A 19,346-nucleotide genomic window follows, 5' to 3' on the forward strand; every position below is an offset into this window, starting at 1 on the left:
GGAAACTCACAGGGGCACTGGGCCATTCACGAGTGTCACCCAGCGGCATGGCCCCGCCCCTTTTTCTCCTCCATTTCGGGCAAATTTTTCACTGACTCGAGTATAAGCCGAGGCGGCTTTTTTCAGCCCAAAAAGTGGGCTGAAAAACTAGGCTTATACTCGAGTATATACAGTAGGTTGATCAACCTAGAAGTTGTTCCTACCCCAGATGTCCCTGTTGGGAGTATGTACTTCAGTGCTTTTAAATTTATTTCTCTTAAAAACACCCCTGCTTCCATCAGGATAAGTAAGCATATCAGAAATTGTGGCTGATGCAAGGGAGGAACATCACTAGTACCCAAGTAGTAATATTGACTCCTTGCTTATGCATTTTAACAAGATGATGAATGTGATGCATGCAAGTACTAAGTAATTTGACCTATCATACTTTAGAGCTGATTCCTTTTTATTTTTTGCCATGTATTATAAATATAATTATTGGTTCCAAATGTGGGAGGGTGCATACCCATCAGTGGTAGGTTGCCAATTTTTTTACTACTGGTTCAGGCATGCTCCTGCACTAAGGTGACCAGATGTCCCGATTTTGGCGGGACAGTCATGATTTATAACAATTTGTCCCGTGTCCCGGGGCGTTTTTAAAAAGTTCCGATTTTCTGGCTTCATGTTGAAAGCCCAGTGGATTTGCTTAAGAAATCCTAACTGGGGTAAGACAAAAGACACTCTGTCTAAACCCTCTCTATGTCTGAGTACTTTCATTGAAGATAAAATATTAAAGCAAGAAAACGGAACCCCCCCCCCACCCCACCCATTTTACTTACTTTTATAAAAAAAGATGACCCAGTACCATAAAGCTCCAGGAAATACTTGGCTAGAGAAGTCGCGAGTGTTCCTTCCTGGATTTTCCGGAGGGGAGGGGCATGGAGGTTAGAGGTCGGCTTGTGTGGAAAAAATGGTGGCAAAGTTTCTTTGAAAAATATTTCCCTAATTTCACCATTTTAATTTGCTCAGTTCTTTGTATTAACATCTACATCATTCTGGATTGACTTGGAATGCCTGCCTGCTGGTAAGTGAGCTGGGTTTTTCTTTTATTTTTTAATGTATTTTAAAATAATATTTTATTTATTGTGCATAGGATTTTTTAAAATAGTTTTATTCTGTGTGGATTCTTTTTTTAAATTGTCTTAGACTATTTAAAAAAAAGACTCTATCCAAAATAAATTGAAGTGAAACTATTTTTAAAAATTCTATGCACAATACTTTGAAATATATTGTGCATAGAATTTTTAAAAATAGTTTTACTTCAATTTATTCTGTGTGGAATAGTTTGAAATGTTTTACTTCAATTTATTCTGTGTGGATTCTTTTTTTAAATTGTTTTAGACTATTTAAAAAAAGATTCTATCCAAAATACAAAATATCAGCTGCAGTTATTCACTTAAGAACTGTGACAAGAAAGGTGGTATAGTGACCAAAGTTACAATGGCATTAAAAAAAGTGACTGATGACCATTTTTCACACTTAGCAACCATTTTCACACTTAGCGACCGTTGCAGAAACCTCATGGTCACGTGATCAAAATTTTGATGTTTGGCAACAGATTCGTATTTATGATGGTTTCAGTGTCCTGAGGTCATTTTAATTGCCTTTTGTGACCTTTTGACAAAGTCAAATGGGGAAACCAGATTCACTTATGTTACTAACTTATCAGCTGCAGTTATTCACTTAAGAACTGTGGCAAGAAAGGTGGTATAATGACCAAAGTTACAATGGCATTGAAAAAAGTGACTGATGACCATTTTTCACACTTAACGGCCATTTTCACACTTAGCGACTGTTGCAGCATCCTCATAGTCATGTGATCAAAATTTTGATGTTTGGCAACAGTTACAATTTATATTTGTAAATTGTAGTTATGTTGAAATAAAAAAAATATTACAATACTATTTTTGCGTTGTATGAACATTTTTGTTGCTCCGTATAAAATTTTTAATCAAGCCCCCCCCCCGCCCCAGTCAAAGGTGTCCCTCTTTACCAATCTGAAAATCTGGTCACCTTATCCTGCAGGAACGCAACACTTCTGCGCATACGCAGAAGTGTCCAGGCAGGTGGGCGGAGCCTCCCACTGCCACTACTATTGCTTCGCCCAATCCAGGCCGAACCAGGAACAACTCACTTCTGATACCCATCTATATTAATAGAGAGTTCACAATAGTTCAGGAGAGTTTAGTTACACAGAATTTATGCCTAGATTATAGTTTTGATTTACAGGTTTGGTTTTTGCATTTGGTTGATTGGCACCAAAACTACTTTTTAGTTGCTTTGAATGAATATTTCTATTCAGTTCTCTACTACCATTAAAAACATAGCACAAAATGTCAAACCCTGTTTATTACACAACAAAGACCATATTGGCTAACTGGTTTCCTGGATTGTAGGCATTGCTTGATAAGAATTGCCTAGCCAACGTAATAAAAAATTGGTACTTGCGGCATGTTTAATATTACCCTAGCCTGTCTCCTTATTTATATAGAAGAATACAAAGGATTGGCTCAAAATATCAGGAAGCCAACAAGGAAGTTGAAAACCTGAAAACATCAACAGATGGGAATGAGATCATAGTTTCTAGGAAGACTGAACTGACCTTTTTTTTAAAAAAAAAAATGTTCCGAAAGCACCATTTAAAATATCCCGAGCTGCAGGGAAGCTAAATAATGCAATAAAATAAAATAATGTTTTCCACACTTGATCTATTTGCAAGAGATTCTACATTTAATTCCCTGACTGTAAACATCCCTCTACACTGAGCAGAGGAGGAGGAGCAACTTTCACCTCCAGGATGAATTTTAAAAGTTCTCTGCAGCCATTTAATCAGCTCTTTGCCAAGCAACTGATTATCCTTTTCCTAGAATCTCCCTGGGTGGCTAGGAAGGTGGAGGATGAAAGAGAAGAATGGAAAAAAGGAGAGAAAGAGGGAGGATAAGCCAATCTTGCTATCGTAAGGAAGAATATTATACCCCCCTTCATGAGAAAACATGCTCTTCAAAACAGCTCCCACCTTTGCTAATCACTGCAGAAAGGCTGGGCCATCTTATCTACAACACAAAAGACATGGCCCTCAGGACATGATAGGATTAGCTCTCTACTCATCTAGCAACAGAACTCACCACATGGCACCTGGAGAGATTACATCACCCAGCAAGATTCAACCAAGCTTGGGACTCAAGACACTACAAAGTTACCCCTGCATGGCCCAATGAGAGTCTGACAACCAATCAGAATACATTTCTTACACAGGAATAGGAAGCTCCAAGGTGGCGCCCAAGAGAGAGTATAAATCTCTCTCTCTGTGTCCCTCCCCTCCAGAGGTGGGTTGCTACCAGTTCGCACCTATTCGGTAGAACCGGTTCGTCAAATCTACCAAACCGGTTAGAAGAGGTTCCACCAGTGGACCTGGAAAGCAGGCCACACCTACAGAAGAGGTTCCAAAATTTTTTGAAACCCACCACTGGTCCTTGGATATGATTATTCTACACTATCATGCTCATATTTATAAAACTCAGTGCCTCTGTGAAAGGTAAGGATGACTACTGCGTTTGTGGTGCAATCAGAACATTGTGTGTGTTGAAGTAGTTTTAACGCAAACCAAAGATGCCTTTTAAAAAACAAGTTTACATCATATTCTTATGCATGCCATTCGTTGGCATCTTCATATCTTGCCACATGGGCGGCAAGCCACTCCCATCCGGTCACATGGGTGGCAAGCCACTCCCACAAAGGAGGCCACACCCAGAGTAAGTTCGAACAATTTTTGAAACCCACCACTGCTCCCCTCCCTCTCTTTGCCATGTGCTCTTTTGCCCAGGACCTCAAACCATGTGGTCCTGCCCACCTTTAAACCATCTTTCCAAGCAGCCTCTCTGAGCCAAGGTGGCGCAGTGGTTAAATGCAGCACTGCAGGCCACTGCTAGATCAGCAGGTCAGCAGTTCAAATCTCACCGGCTCAGGGTTGACTCAGCCTTCCATCCTTCCGAGGTGGGTAAAATGAGGACCCAGATTGTTGGGGGCAATATGCTGACTCTCTGTAAACCGCTTAGAGAGGCCTGAAAGGCCTATGAAGCGGTATATAAGTCTACTGCTATTGCTATTGCTATTGTTTCCAGTGTCTTTCTCCCCACTTGGAACTGAACCCAAACGGACATTTCTTCCAACACTATTATGAAGCTACTGATAGACATTTCCAAAGAAAGATGATCTATGACAGAGAAAAGTTTTCAGACAGCTCTAAAATGGTTATTTGTAAAATGGGGCAAACTTTGCCATTTGCAATTTGAGTAACACGAATGTTCCAGAAATAAATAGGCTTTAGTTATTAGTCCAGAGTATCTGAATGTTTTCCAAGCAACCTTGGAATCATCACAATCCCAGATATTATTCATTTCTAACATCTGAAAAACGTAAGGAAGCTGGACCATCTAGCTTAAGCAGAAGAGCTATAAAGCATATAGTCCCTCCTAGAGTCCATATTATAAAATCAATAAAAAAAGTGTTGAAGATATATAATATAATATATATAATATATAATATAAAGGAGCAAAAATGAAATAGAACAATCAGTTTTTCATAAGTAGATTTGCACGGCATTCTACTTTTGACTGACCCAAAACTGGAATTCATTTTCTAGAGCTACTTTTTAATGAAAACTGAAAATTCTAAATGTTTCCGACCTGAGGAACAGCTGGGCCTTGAATGATTAATTAATGAAGGGAAGTATCCAACCAGTTCAGCCCATAGAGAGGAGAAAGCCGAAAATGTATGACTGGACTTTGCAATAAAGGAAGGAAGGAAAGATCTTTGGGCAGTTATGGAAGTTCTTCAGAAGTTCTGCTTAATTCTGCAAATAGATGCATGCACTGAAATTTCTAGAATCTGCTAATGTTGGACTTCACTTTTTGTATGGGTTCTTTGCCATAAATTTCAACATGCTTTAACTTCAAACTATCACCAATGGAAGTATCCAGCTAAGCCCTGGTATAATATCAAACAAACTTCAAACATTGCAGTGCATTAATTTCTTGTAAAACCCATGAATTCCTTCTCAAGGCATAGTATTGTGTTCAGTGACTGAAAAAATGTTTCACAGATGACTAATATGTTGTGGTTCATGAAATAGCATAACAAGAAAAATTGTAGGGATAGCAGTAGATAAGCAAGAACCGGCTACAAGGATATCTGAATAGCAAACATAGTACACCTTGAAACATTCAAAATAAGACAATGTTGAGACAAAATAAGACATGAATATCCATCCATGCACGTCCACTGTATTAGGAACATTACTTCAACAGAAGTCAGCTAGAAGCCATATGAATAAATTTATTATCCTCTTTTTCATAGGAGTTGACATTTTTACATATATTCAAAATAGGATAATTTCACTGAAAACATCCCTGTCCCAGATTCTTATAATTCTTCCTAATGATTTAAAAGATTGGAAAGAGTAAGCAACAAATAATAATCAAATTATTAATCTAGGTAGTCCTTGAATTACAACTATTTAGTGACCGTTTGAAATTACAACAGCACTGAAAAAAGTGACATGACCAATTTTTAAACTGTGGCAGCATTCCCATGGTCATATGATCAAAATTCAGATGCTTGGCAACTGGTTCATATTTATGACGGTTGCAATGTCCCAGAGTCATGTGATCATCTTTTGTGATCTTCTGACAAACTCAAAGGGGAAGCCAGAATCATTTAGGAATCATTCCACTAACTTAAAAACTGCAGTGGTTCACTTAACAACTGTGGCAAGAAAGGTCATAAAATGGGGCAAAACTCACTTAACATCTATCTTGCTTAATAACAGAAATGTTGGGCTCACTCATGGTCATTAAGTCAAGAACCACCTGAATATCATTTTCCATGAGGCTCATAGTCCTAAAGTATTATTAGAAATATTTCTCAGTATTATTTGGGTAAGGAATTTAATTAAAGAAAAACTCACCAGAGTAAATTTTCAGTTTAAATGCAGACACCTTTTCCAAAGTTTGTAACAATGTATGCATTGTTGAAGATTGAAAACCACGTCAAGACCTGAAATAGATAATTCATTTGAAAAATTAAAACTAAAAATATCTCAAAATGTTCCCCCCACCTTAACTATTGGAACAAAGAGCAAATAATTAATATAGACTTTGGACCCCAGGAAATGCAGTAATCTGGAATAGAATAGTCAAGCTTTATTAATTTCTGAAATAATGTAAGACTAAAAACAACCAATAACCCACATATAATTTTCCAGTGGATTAAAAAAAAGGATGGAATATCTTTTAACAAAAATATTTGGGAGTGTTGTGGTTTGTAACATGCCTCAGGGTATTGGCATAAGGGGAAATATGCAATGAACAAATAAAGTATGAATTCCAAATATTAAGAGTCCTTTTGTTTACATAATAACTGCTAAAATAGAAAGTTATCAAGAAATTCCAGAAAAACACCTGTATTGGCATTGTACTGAAATGCTTCACTTGGTCTTCAGCAGCTTGAAAAGAGTCAGACAAGAACAAGGGTTAGCAATGAGACATGTATTAGTACAAAAGTTTCCACAACCCTGCTAGGTAATGTGATGAAAATGTTGTGAAGTCCCTAAATCTGCAGAAAATCTCAGGGAGAAAACTAAAGATTTCAGACAAGCAAGTGAAATTAAGGTATTTTTATGTGAAATCATCTGATCTCCGGGATATGATTGCTAAATCTTGAAAGAATATTTCTCTCTCTGTTTGTGTATTACACACACATACACAAGCATTATTCTTCTGCTTCAGGTCTGAAAAGGTTGCTGACCTCTAGAATAAGAATATTTTATACAAAATATAAATTTCTGCTTACTAGGGTAATTCTTATTCTCAATCTGCCAAGTACAGGTGTTATACACAATTTTTTCTTCTTCCTTAGAAATGGTTAAAAAAATCAGGACAGTCAGTGCTAGAGCTTGATAATGCTTGTTAGATTTCTTTATGAGCATCGGAATAGAATTTGGATGCTACCCCTTTTTTGCATTTTGGAAGTCTGCAACCCCTGTGCATTGGCCATTAACAATGCCTGGATTTGCTGTCATTATCCTGAGACAGATCTTCTATTGTGTCAGTGAGAGATGCGCCTGTGCATTGTGAGATAGTTAGCTTGCTATCATGAGTCACAACCTGTTGTCAAAAAACTATTCACATTTGGCAGGCAGTTCCTGAATTCTGATTAGTAGCTTTGTATAAAGAGAGGTATAAAAGGAGAACAGGTTCAACTTGATTTTTGTACAACTCTCACTTCTCTAAAACACAATTTGATATTTCCCCCCAGGAATAGAATGTGCATTTGAATAAATGGATTGGTAGTACGGGATCTTTTCCCATAGCTATTTAGTTAGTTTCACACCTTGAAAGAATTTTGATTGCAGATTCACTTTCATGTTACAGCATGTATCCCTAACATATCTCCACACTCCCTAATCTATCAGACTTTGGTATATGTGGATCAGAGGTGGTATTCAGCAGGTTCTGAACAGTTCTGGAGAACCGGGAGTGGAAATTTTGGGCAGTTTGGAGAACTCGTAAATACCACCTCTGACTGGCCCCGCCCCATCTATTCTCTGCCTCCCGAGTCCCAGCTGATCAGGAGGAAATGGGAATTTTGCGGTAACCTCCCCATGGAGTGGGGGGGGGGGAATAGAGATTTTACAGTATCCCCTGTCATGCCCACCAAGCCATGCCACATCCACCAAGCCACGCTCACAGAACTGGTAGTAATTTTTTTTGAATCCCACCATTGATGTGGATCACTATTGTATGTGCTTAAAACAGCAGCCATGGAAGTAATTTGAATGTTTTCTGTTTTATGGAAATAAGATATACAAGAAATTGAAGCATGGAGATCTTGGTGCTGAATTTGGTTGTTTGCTTGCAGACATTTTTTAACCCCAATCAGTAACATCTCTACTGTTACTGAATCTAATGTTTCATCAAATTACAACTGAAGTTAGTAGCACACCACTATCCCAACCATCCCTCAGTCCCTCAAAAGGATCTTGAAGACAGTTATAGACCATCTTCAAACTGCACCTCCAAAAGTGCTCAGAATAAGGAACAATGATCACTGCATCTCCCAAACTGCAGGGCTCACAAAAATCCCCTATGCCTAATCCATTTAAAAAACAAATAAAATAAGTTCTTTTCTTTTCCTCATGTTCTTCTTTCACGTTGTGTTCATATGTCTGGTTATATGCAAAAAGACCTACTCATTCTTATGGAGGGGACCTGAAAAGCCACTTGCCCCTTGAAAAAAAAAATCTGAAGCCCAGAAGCTGGGAGGCAAAATGGAGAAATGGTCCATCCAGAACTTCCACAAAACAACGTTTAAGAAAAAAAAGTGGGACTGGCTTTGGAACAGTTCTAAATATAGCACAGATGGCTCAGAAATAAATTCATTCAGCTCTTAAGCAGAGTCAAAGATGCATGTTAGAAACAACAATTGTGTGTTTTGCTTGGTGCAGTATTTTTATGGGTACTGCAGTGCCATTATAGAAATATTTTGCTTATTCCAAAATACTCTCAGCATACAGATTTCCCTATGAAGATAAATAACCATTTTCACTCAAGATGGAGCATCTGCATACACAGTCATACTTTTCTTTTAAGATTATAATTCTTTGCTCATTACCAACACCTGCTTCAAGCGAGAAACACAAACTTTGCTCCAGGACATCACTGGATGGACAACTTTAGAATCTAGTTATGGATGCCATTAAGCATTTTTGTTGTATCCATGAACATAAGGTAAGACTAGAATTAAAGACCTAGCCACAAAGCAGGTTGAACACTCCAAGCACCACCCTAATATCTGTCTTTGATTTGCTGTACCATTTGCATAACTCTTTGTGGAAAGAATTGAGAAGACAAAGATTAAACATGTTTCTATGTACTTTAAAAAAATGGAGAGGGAAGGAGAGAGGGAAGGAGAGGAACATTGGGAGGAAGAGGAGGAAAAAGGATATAAAGGGGAAGAGATAGAGTGGAGTAGGGGAGAAGAAGGGGGAAAAGGAAAGGGAAAGGAGAGGAGGAGAAGAAAGTAGAGAAGGGAGGGAGGGAGAAAAAGAAAGGAAAGAAAAGCAGGGTGGCGGTAAAACAAAATAGGTGTATGGGATAGTAAGCAAAGCAATCCCGATCATATATTTTAATCTTTTATATGGAAAAATGAATGTTTAAAAGTGTTAAAATGTGATAAGAATAATAACTAAGAGAATGTAAATGTGTGTATGAGACAAAAAATTAAAAAAAACTTTTTTTAAAAAAAAATGGAGCATTCTTAATTGGCAAATGGTACTTCTATTCCATTTGCAATGTATTTTTCTGTAATTTCTGGTGAATCACTTTCTAGTGAACAGCTAAGCCAGACTAAGATCCAGGAGATGAATAAGTGCAGCTCTTGTTCAGAAGATCATGTAAACAGATCTCAGCTATGAAGAAAACTGCATGTTTAGATTGATTGTAATATTAATCAACCTTGAACCTGTTTTCCTTAAGTTCCATTCATAACCAGGAAAGCAAAGCTACCCCAGCAGCTGCTTTGATGAAAGCACAATCATCATCAGTCCCTTTTGTTTGTGAGAAGCTTTGCTAGGGAAGTTCTATAATAAGTAAATGATAGTTGCACAGAGATATTGACACTTTTTGTTTTCTTGTGCTCATTTAAAAAAAATCATGTCTTATAATTATTTTTAGTTGAAGTTTTAGACGCAGTGCAAACTTCTTTCATAATTTTCAGGCCACAGGTGACTCCCCCTGACATTGATGAATGGAAAGAGTTCTCATTCCAGAAAACTGTTTGGAAAATACTGATCCTGAGAACAGTTATTTAAACTCTTCCCCATTCAGCAATGAAAAAAAATCATCATCAGTCAATTGGAAAAGGTAGCTTTACTTGGAATAGTTTTCAACCTGTGATGATACATTTAACATCATGAAACATCAAGAGCTGTGGTGATGCAGTGGTTAGAATGCAGTATTGCAGGCTAACTGAGCTCATTGCCAGGTATTTGATCCCCACCGGCTCAAAATTGACTCAGCCTTCCATCCTTCCGAGGTCAGTAAACTCAGAATCCAGACTGTTGGGGGCAATATGCTGACTCTGTAAATTGTAAAGCACTATGAAGCAATACATAAGTCCAAGTACTATTGCTATTGCTATCTTCCTAAACCAAGTCTTTGGGAAAGATTCAATAGGTGCAGAGGTGTGTTCGTACCAGTTCGGCCAAGTAGGTAGTAACTCGGCTGCCCATGCCCCTGAACCAATTCTATCGGCGGCGCTATTGGCGCTGCAATCTTGTTTTTTTTCACTACTGTGCATGCACACGTACACACGAAGCCTGTCCCTGAGCAAACTGGCAGTAAAAGAATCCGGAACCCACCCCTGAATAGGTGGACAAAAATTCCAAGCAAAAACAATTTCCAAGGATTCATAGTATTACAGAAACTTCTAAATGTTCAATGTTCAGAACAGTAGAGAAAAAAAAGAACGGATGTTTAGAAAAGCTACTAAACGACATGAACACCCTCCCACCTGCCAAATACAACTGGACTTTTTGGGTTGCTTGTAAAGTTTGGAAACAATTATCGTTGTTTTTTGATTAACAAAACTACAAGTAAAAATAACCAACTTCAAGATTTCAGACATTTATGTGCATTTATAATGACAATGTTATTTTTTGAATATGCTTCTGGGATTCTTCATACATTTACAGTATTTATCTTCATTAACATGTTTTATTTTATATTTTTCTGAATTTATTGGCATATGAGCTATAATCAATATTTTAAAATATATAATAGTATATTCACAATGAATTAGACTTACTTATAAAAGCCAGCTGTGACTTAAATTCAGTAGCTATTATTATTCTCATAAGCAGTTGTGGAAGAATAGTTGGGAAAGAACCGCTATATTAATTTATGTATTAGAATTAAATTCAATTACTTTCCATTCAGAGACTAATTTTTTAGAAGCCCTGGAAAGGATGTGACACACTGTAGCTGCATGTTCATTATGAATTTGTTTTTCTTTCAGAAAGACACTACAGAGAAAAACACTTGGGCAATCAGGAAACATTGCAAACTAGTAAACATCAAATGCTAATGTTCAATAAATTAAAAATGAAGAACTAAGCCACAATCAGGATATAGAGCATGTAAACTCCACTGTTTAAAAAGAATAAATAAATCACAAAGTGTCCAGCAATCCCTTGAATTGTGCTCATTTAGCACTTTAGGCCTTATATCTCATACTGGGTTTGTCCTCTAAAATTTTACATTATAATAAATTTGCAACTGGCTTCTTTTTCACCGGAAGCCCTAACATTGCCTCTCATCTCAGCTATATTTGAGTAAAATTTTAAATATGTCTCAAAATTATTGCCACCATTTCTTGGAGTTAATCATCTTTATTCCAACATGATTACACTTAATGAAATGTATTTATTGCACTGAGTTGAAACACACCTATTTTTTTAATTAAATTATAGTCAGGATGGGTAATCTGTGGCCACAAGTCTACTTGCATTTCTTGAATCCCATTTTTTGGCCCTTGAAATATTAACTGAAAGTATGATTTTCTGACATTTTGAGATGGGAATGTAATAAAATAGTAATGTAGGCCTTAATATAAACATAACGAAGAAGAGAGGGAGGGAAAAGGGGAAGGATCCCCAAAGTCTTGAACATCCCCTCCCCTCCCCTCCCAATGTAGGATATGGTCCCAACCACTTAGTTTCCCATGAAAATGTTAATAGCAGTTAGACTTATATACCACTTCATAGGGCTTTCAGCCCTCTCTAAGCGGTTTACAGAGCAATAGCACTTAGACTTATATACCACTTCACAATGCTTTACAGCCCTCTCTAAGCAGTTTACAGAGTCAGCATATTTTCCCCAACAATCTGGGTCCTCATTTTACCCATCTTGGAAGGATGGAAGCAGGGGTGGGTTGCTATGGGTTCGCCTGGGTTCAGGAGAATCTGTAGCTAAAGTTATGACCGGTTCAGAGAATCTCCAAATCCCACCCTTGGCTGGCCCTGCCCACCCCTTCCTTCCTTCCTGCCCCTACCAGGAGTCTCCACATGGCCCGTTTTGGATGTGAGTAAGTGCAAGGCCCGCACAGAAGCTTGGGGAGGGGGAAAATGGGTGAGGCAGTTTTTGCCCTCCCAGAGGCTCGAGGAAAGCCTCCAGAGCCTAGGAAAGGTGAAAATGCCCCTCCCCCTGCTGTGGTGCAGGAGGGCAACTAGGCCATGCCCACCATGGCTACACCCACCCAGCAACTGGGCAGAGAACCTGTTGCTGAAATTTTTGAAACCTATCTCTGGATGGAAGGCTGAGTCAGCTTTGAGCCTGGTGAGATTCGATCTGCCAAATTGCAGGTAGCTGCAATACTGCATTCTAACCACTGTGCCACTGCGGCTCCTGTTAAGTACAAGTCTTGGTTATAATAAACCATATCGAGATTGTAGCCTTAGTGTTTAAAGAGGAATATACTTACGCAAGCACAAATATTCCTACTAGAGGCCTTTATTTAGTGAATAATACATGCTTCCCATAGAGTTCTTGAATCCTAAAAGACCAAGGAGAGTAGGCTAGAGTAGAGGCTGTGTTCTAGTCCTACCTTAGGAATGAAAGCTGGCTAGATAATCCTGGGGCAATAACTCTCTTTCAGCCCATCTCACCTTGCAGGTTTCTTGCTGTAGGGAAAATAGGAAGAGTTAGCCATGACTGATAGATCTCAAATCACTGAGGTTATTTTATAGTACTATATTTTAACACTGTAATACAGTAGCGAGAATTCAAGATACTTTCTTTAAAAATGTTCTTTCGTCATACAGGTAGTCCTCAACTCAATGAAGTTCTAAATTTCCATGGTTAAGCAAAATAGTTGTAAAGTACGTTGTGCCCCCATTTTGCAACCTTTTGCCATAGTTGTTAAGCAAATCACTGCAGTTGTTAAGTGAATCATATGATTGTTAAGTGAATCTGGCTTCCCCCATTGATTTTGCTTGTTGGAAGCCAAAGGGAAAGTTACAACTGGTGATCACATGACCATGGGATACTGCAACTATTGTAAATACCGGCCAGTTGTCATTCCAGAATTTTCATCACGCGACCATGGGGATGCTACAACGGTGGTGTGAAAACAGGACATAAATCATTTTTTTCAGTGCTGTTGTAACTCTGAACAATCACTAAGCAAATTGTTGCAATTAGAGGACTATCTGTAATTAGCTGGGATTAACTAAAAGAGACAGTTTTCAGTTTCAGTTTCTAAAATGTGGCTTTATGATGATTGGAAATATGTTCTGGAAAGCATTCATCCAAATGAATAACATTGACTAAAATTCCTCCTACATCTACACTTTTCTTTCAGATACATATCTGGGGATAGGAGGTTCCATTTCCAGCAATCTAATTGTTGCTGGATTCTCGTGTTTGAATTTAGTTCAGGTATTTTTTCTGTTACTTAAGGGATCCATGAACAAGTGGCAGTAAATGTTCTAGATGAAATACACCTTACAAATTATGCTTAAAGTGCTGTCGTGCTGACAGCTACAGTATGCTATTGTTGAGAGTTTCCGGGGTTTGCAACAGAAACAAACTGTGGTGTAAGCAGGAGTCACTGCATTCCAATCCCCTACTATGAAGAATCACATCACATGAAAAATACAGTGTTTGGGAATCAGTGATTTAGCTCTGATATCCAAAGCTGTATATTAGCTGGTACTTGTGTGACTCATACAGAAGAGAAAAGAACAGTGGTACATCTTAGAGCAGGGGGGTCCAACCTTGGCAAATTTAAGACCTGTAGATTCCAACTCCCAGAATTCAGTTCAATTAAATTAAATTCAACTCCCAGCTTAGCTGGCTGGGGAATTCTGGGAGCTGAAGTCCACAGGTCTTAAAGTTGCCATGGCTGGAAGCCGCTATCTTAGAGGTTTAGCAGACAGAGAACAGGATCTGGACTGTAAAATCTCTTGATTCCTTCCAACGCAGGAATATCTTTTCCAATACTAGAAGGTCAACAGTCTTGACAGCACAATATTTTTAAATCTGCAAGAAAAAATAAGACAAGGGGTTTCACAATGATCAACCTACATGACATTTTGCAGGGAATATCTTTTTTTTTTTTTTTGCACTCTGAAATCTATTGTTTTGACAGAAATGGAGGCAGTCATGGAGGTATGTAAGTCATATTATTTTAGAGAAATGTTGTTTGGGCAGCTTGATGACCAGGACAGTGAAAACAAACACCTTTTATTTGAATTTATTGTACATCCTTCCTAGAGATGAACATATCCAGGAATCAGGCTCACCATAAAGAGCTAAGAACTTGTTAATGTTTGTCAGATGTGGAGGGTGTAATTGCCACTATATTTTAAATATACAATAAAATCCTGAGTAAACCTTCATATAACCAAACAAACAAAAATATATTTCCTCTAGATAATGACCATCCAATATGTAATGTATCATTCTTCAATTGCTTCCTTGAATAAGTAATGAGTTCTCAACTCTTGATGACTTTTTGCTGTAAAGATAAGTTGAATATATTTCTAATTTGTCCTTTGGACAAAGATAGCCCTCCTTACCCTGGTGGATGATTTCTTCAAAGGAATGGGAAAGCTGAATGCAACCTGTTACACCGCCAAGCCCTTGGTGAGTTTATTTCACTTTCTTGCATGTCCTCCTCCTCTTGCAGAAATCCATGTAATCTGAATCCTAAAATATACATAAGCAAAGTCCCCAACTTCCTTCCTGTCCATGGGTGTCTGCAGGGTGATGCAAATGGGGGCAAATGACAATATATGCCTGCCTGATGATGTAATCAAACAAATACTGCAATGCATGAATTTTCATCAAATGGTCTGATGCAAGTATGTCATTCCAGAGTTTGTGTGATGGATATCAAAGCAGACATGCCATCATTTGGCACTATCATGGTTATGGATGTTGCTGTTTCTGCCCTCATTTACTTGTCATGTGGATTTCCTAGTCCCTCCCTAATTCCTCTCTAAAGGAATTAGGGAGGGACAATAGACTTACCCATGGGAAATTCCAACTAGAACAAATCATAAACAACAGTGGGGCATGTTGCAGGTGTCATAAAAAATGTTCACAGGTGCAAGTCATATTCCTGCTCTAGATGGTCCAATGGAGACCTCAGGATAAATTTGGATTTTACTAAGTCCATTATAAATTGACTCAATGACCTAGGCAAATCATTAGTTATTCTTACACATACATTAAAAACAAAATCTGTTCCCAATATGAATCAGAGCAGTCCTGCATCCAATCCAGACTTTAGAAAGCACTTCAGCAGAATATACCACACTTTCAAAACTGCTTTCTCAAGTGCACACTTTAAGTACGTGTCTTTTTTTTTAACGTACACACTCGAAACCTATAAATTATGAAGCATTTCCTTGTTCCTCCCCCAAAAACCTCAGTCTCATTTAGACAATGAGTTTACCAACGATTCATTGACTTGTTTCAAATAACTATTGTGAGGATAAATAAGATAAGGGGACACGGTCACTGTACTCTGTACTTAAAGGACAAAATGCTTTTTACAAACACACACACACACACACACACACACACACAGTCAGTCATTGAACTCTAAACTTGATTTCATAAGCAGGGACAAACAATAAAACCAGCCTGTGTCTAAGGAACATTGCCTTTCCACTTTGAAAGCTTCCCTTTTCTTTGGCACAGGAAATCACAGGAGCTGTTTTTAAGCACTGCTTGAAAAGTTTCATAGGTGTGTCCACTTCTCTTTCTATATGGCCTGAACTATTTTACATGAGTTACACAGGAGAGGATTTTTAACCTCATGATGGCCACTTCTCTAAGTTTGGGGGCTGGGTGTCGAAGGAGGTAAGCTTTTGTAATTTTTGGCTCCCAGGAGATTGCCAAATGTTTTGAACTGACTTCTAAGAGTTTCCCTGGGCTGCTTCAGATAAGAAGGAACATTTCACACAGCAAGTGATCCATCTGAATCAGGAAAGCCATGTCATCCTTCTCTCTGCTTGTGCTTCCCTGCATAACTCTTGTATGGCTTAGCAGAGAACATTAAAAACAACATAGCAATCTCCAGGTCACTTCTTGAAAGTACAGAGAAAGCCAGGCGGAGTTTCCCAGTCAAAATCAGACTCTTGGATAGGAAATTCCAGGATTTGCATTCTTAGGAGATCTGAAAGGCATCAAGTATCAGTTGGAAGGGACCTTGTAGACGATCTAGTTCCCCCCTGCCCAAGTAGGAGACCCTACACTGTTTCTGACAGATGGCAGTTTAGTCTCTTCTTGAAAGCCTCACTGATAAAGCTTCCACAACTTCTGAAGGCAACTTCTGTTCCATGGGTTGATTGTTCTCCCTGTCAGAAAATTCCTCCTCATTTCTAGGTAAAAACTCTCCATCAGTTTGCACCTGTTCTTCCTTGTCTGGCTTTCAGGTGCTTTGGAAAACAGGTTGACCCCTTCCTGTGACAGCCTCTCAAATATTGGAATGCTGCTATCATGTCTCCCCTGGTCCTTCTCTTCACTAGACTAGCCATGCCGAGTACTTGAAACTGTTCATCCTATGTTTTAGCCTCCATTTCCCTAACCATTCTGGTTGGTCTTCTCTGCACTCTTTCTAGAGTCTCAACATCATTTTTATAGTGTGTTGACCAAAACTGGATGCAGTATTCTATGTGTGATCTTACGAAAGTTTTTTAGAGGTTGAAGAAGGCAACCTTGGAAATACAGTTCCTCAGAGATTATATGCATTCTAAGGTTTTTTACTTCTCCTCAGGAGCTCAGGTGGCATACATTCATGTGATAGTTCCTTCCTCACATTTTCTTTATAACATCTCTGCGAAGTAGGTTAGACTGGGAAAGATTGGTCAAACTCAACTACAACAGAGGGTCAGTTTGAACGTACATCTCCCCAGCCTTATCCAACACCTTAATCATTACACTCTGCTGCTCTCTGAACAGAATTCAGCACATGCCAGCTTTCCCACAGCAACACATTGTGTTTTATTTCAGAGACATTGACTTTAATAAATAAACAAATATACAGAATATTTGTTCAGTTGAACTTCACACAGAGCTCTTCAAGCGACAGACCTTTGAACTTAGTCAAGAGAGAAAGATGATAAAAAGTCCTTGATGAAAACATTACACTTGGCTTTTCTGTAATGTATCTTTCACAGTCATGGAGTCTGAAAGCCCTACTGAGATAAAAATGAGACACCGACAGACTAAAAAACAGTTAGACTTGCTCTCTGCTTAACACAGTTCTGACAAGAGAAGAAAAAAAAGAAGGAAATAGTTTGATATAAATTGACTTGGCAGCTAAGTTTATGCTGGATGCAGACTTTTTTTCTGACGTTTGTAATTTCTTCGTCTTTTTCTCCTGTTTGCTTTGACAGTCATTTTGTTGGTGCGGTTTATACATTTAAGAAATAAGTTTCTGTGTGGTAATTAATGTTGCCATTTTCTTTTCCAGTACTTATGCTTGGCTGTTGCAGATATTGCAAGGCTGACAGAATGAATTCCCACTGAAGGCAGTTGTTCATCCCTGCTTTTTCCTAATGACCAACAGGCTTAACTAATGCTGAATGCTTTTATGGTACCCACAAACATTACCCTGAGACATCCACGCAAATAAAAGGGTGATATTTAGCCAACAGCACACCTTCTCATTCAAGAATAATTAGAAATCATTTCAAGGTTTGAAAGAGATGCTGAGCTAGCTTCTCAACTTTTTATGTTTGGTGCAAGGTGCTAGCTATGTTTTTCTAGATTATTACATGATGAGAAAGCTTGATAATGAATAATGAGCTGCTCCATCTCCACTCAAACAAGGATGCCAAACATTTTTTCCTTCTTGCTATGGTCTGTTCAACCAATTTTATTATTACTTGCTACTGTTTACTTCAGTGGGTTAAGAAAGTAACCTGTTTGCAGATTGTTTTTAAAAGACATGAACTAAGTTCAAATGTAGAATTAATAACAATTGAACTAGAGCAGGGTTGTCAAATTCAAGGCCCGTGGGCCGGATCTGGCCATGGGGTGCTTAGATCTGGGCCATGGGGCTGCCATGGAAACAGCAAAAGGACCGGTCTGCGGTGGCTATGTTGGCAAAAATGGAGCTCAGGAGGACAGCGTATGACCATCTAGTCTCCATTTTTGGCGCGAAAGCCTCCTGTAGCCCTTTGCCAGTGAAAAGAGAGCTCAGGATTTTGTGGCAGAGCACTCGGGCCACCACAGGCACCCCCAACATGAGTGATGTCATACTAGCCACACCCACCCAGGCCATGCCCACCGAGGCCTCCTGAGGTCAACCCTGATGTGGTCCTCAATGAACTCAAGTTTGACACCCCTGAACTAGAGGAATGTTTGATATTTTCTATGATAAAGGAAATGTTTGATATTTTCTATGATATGCTCTGTTTATTGCATAAGATGGGTGAGCAGCATGTGGAATTAGAATTATACTGCAATTCACAGCAGATCTAAGCAACCTGGTCAATGGTGGTTGAGAGGATGCAGTCCACCAACATATTTCTTGCCCATTTCTGCACATATAATAGTGGTGATTAAGGCTAATATCTGCATATCAGTCTTCATTCTAAGATGGCCCAAAAGGAACTCATTAAAATAAATGAAACCATTTAGCAAAACTAAAATGCATTAATTAACGTGAAAACTAAATTGAAGTTTGATCATATGAGAATTGTTGGGTGAAATGTTTTTTTTTTGTCTGAACTAGCTAATATGCATATATGTGTATATATAAATGGTAGTCTATTCTTGCCTAAAAGTTAATTCCATAATTGAGATACTGCATTCAATGGCATTTATTTTAATCAACCATAAACATTATTGGATTCTTAGTGTAACCCAGGCAGAGGGCATCTATAGCTTTCCAGACTCCTATTATTCCTCATCTTTGGCTGAGTGGCTGAGGCTTCTGGAAGTAGGAGCTCAGACTTGGCTAGAACACAATGAGTTTTCCATTCCCCAAAATAATCAAGATCTCGGAAACAGTGGAATGAGAGGAAACCACAACTGCTTTAAGACCTGATTAGTTCAACTGGATTTAAATAACACTAAGAATTTGCTGGCCTGAATCCTAAATATATGCAAATACAAATATTAGTTTTATGGTTATATAACCTTCCTTCCATAGCAAGTTTCTGTTTACATAATGGCCAAGCAAAACATTAACTTTTTATAATACAAGGGCATGGTGGATCAATGTAGAATCAG

The 19,346-nt window shown here is 38.4% G+C and overlaps 1 long non-coding RNA gene across 2 annotated transcripts in view; it reads right to left on the reverse strand.

Moving 5' to 3' along the window:
• LOC116507028 overlaps positions 1-19,346 on the reverse strand; it is a 92,219-nt gene that overhangs the window by 54,142 nt on the left and 18,731 nt on the right. For both annotated transcript variants that reach the window (XR_004255130.1, XR_004255131.1), the window contains exons 4-5: positions 12,700-12,775; positions 6,005-6,093 (exon numbers count right to left, since the gene is read on the reverse strand). This is a non-coding gene — a long non-coding RNA (uncharacterized LOC116507028). The remainder of the gene's footprint in view (positions 1-6,004; positions 6,094-12,699; positions 12,776-19,346) is intronic.

The sequence above is a fragment of the Thamnophis elegans genome, chromosome 4, assembly GCF_009769535.1.
Source record: "Thamnophis elegans isolate rThaEle1 chromosome 4, rThaEle1.pri, whole genome shotgun sequence".
Taxonomy (NCBI): domain Eukaryota; kingdom Metazoa; phylum Chordata; class Lepidosauria; order Squamata; family Colubridae; genus Thamnophis; species Thamnophis elegans.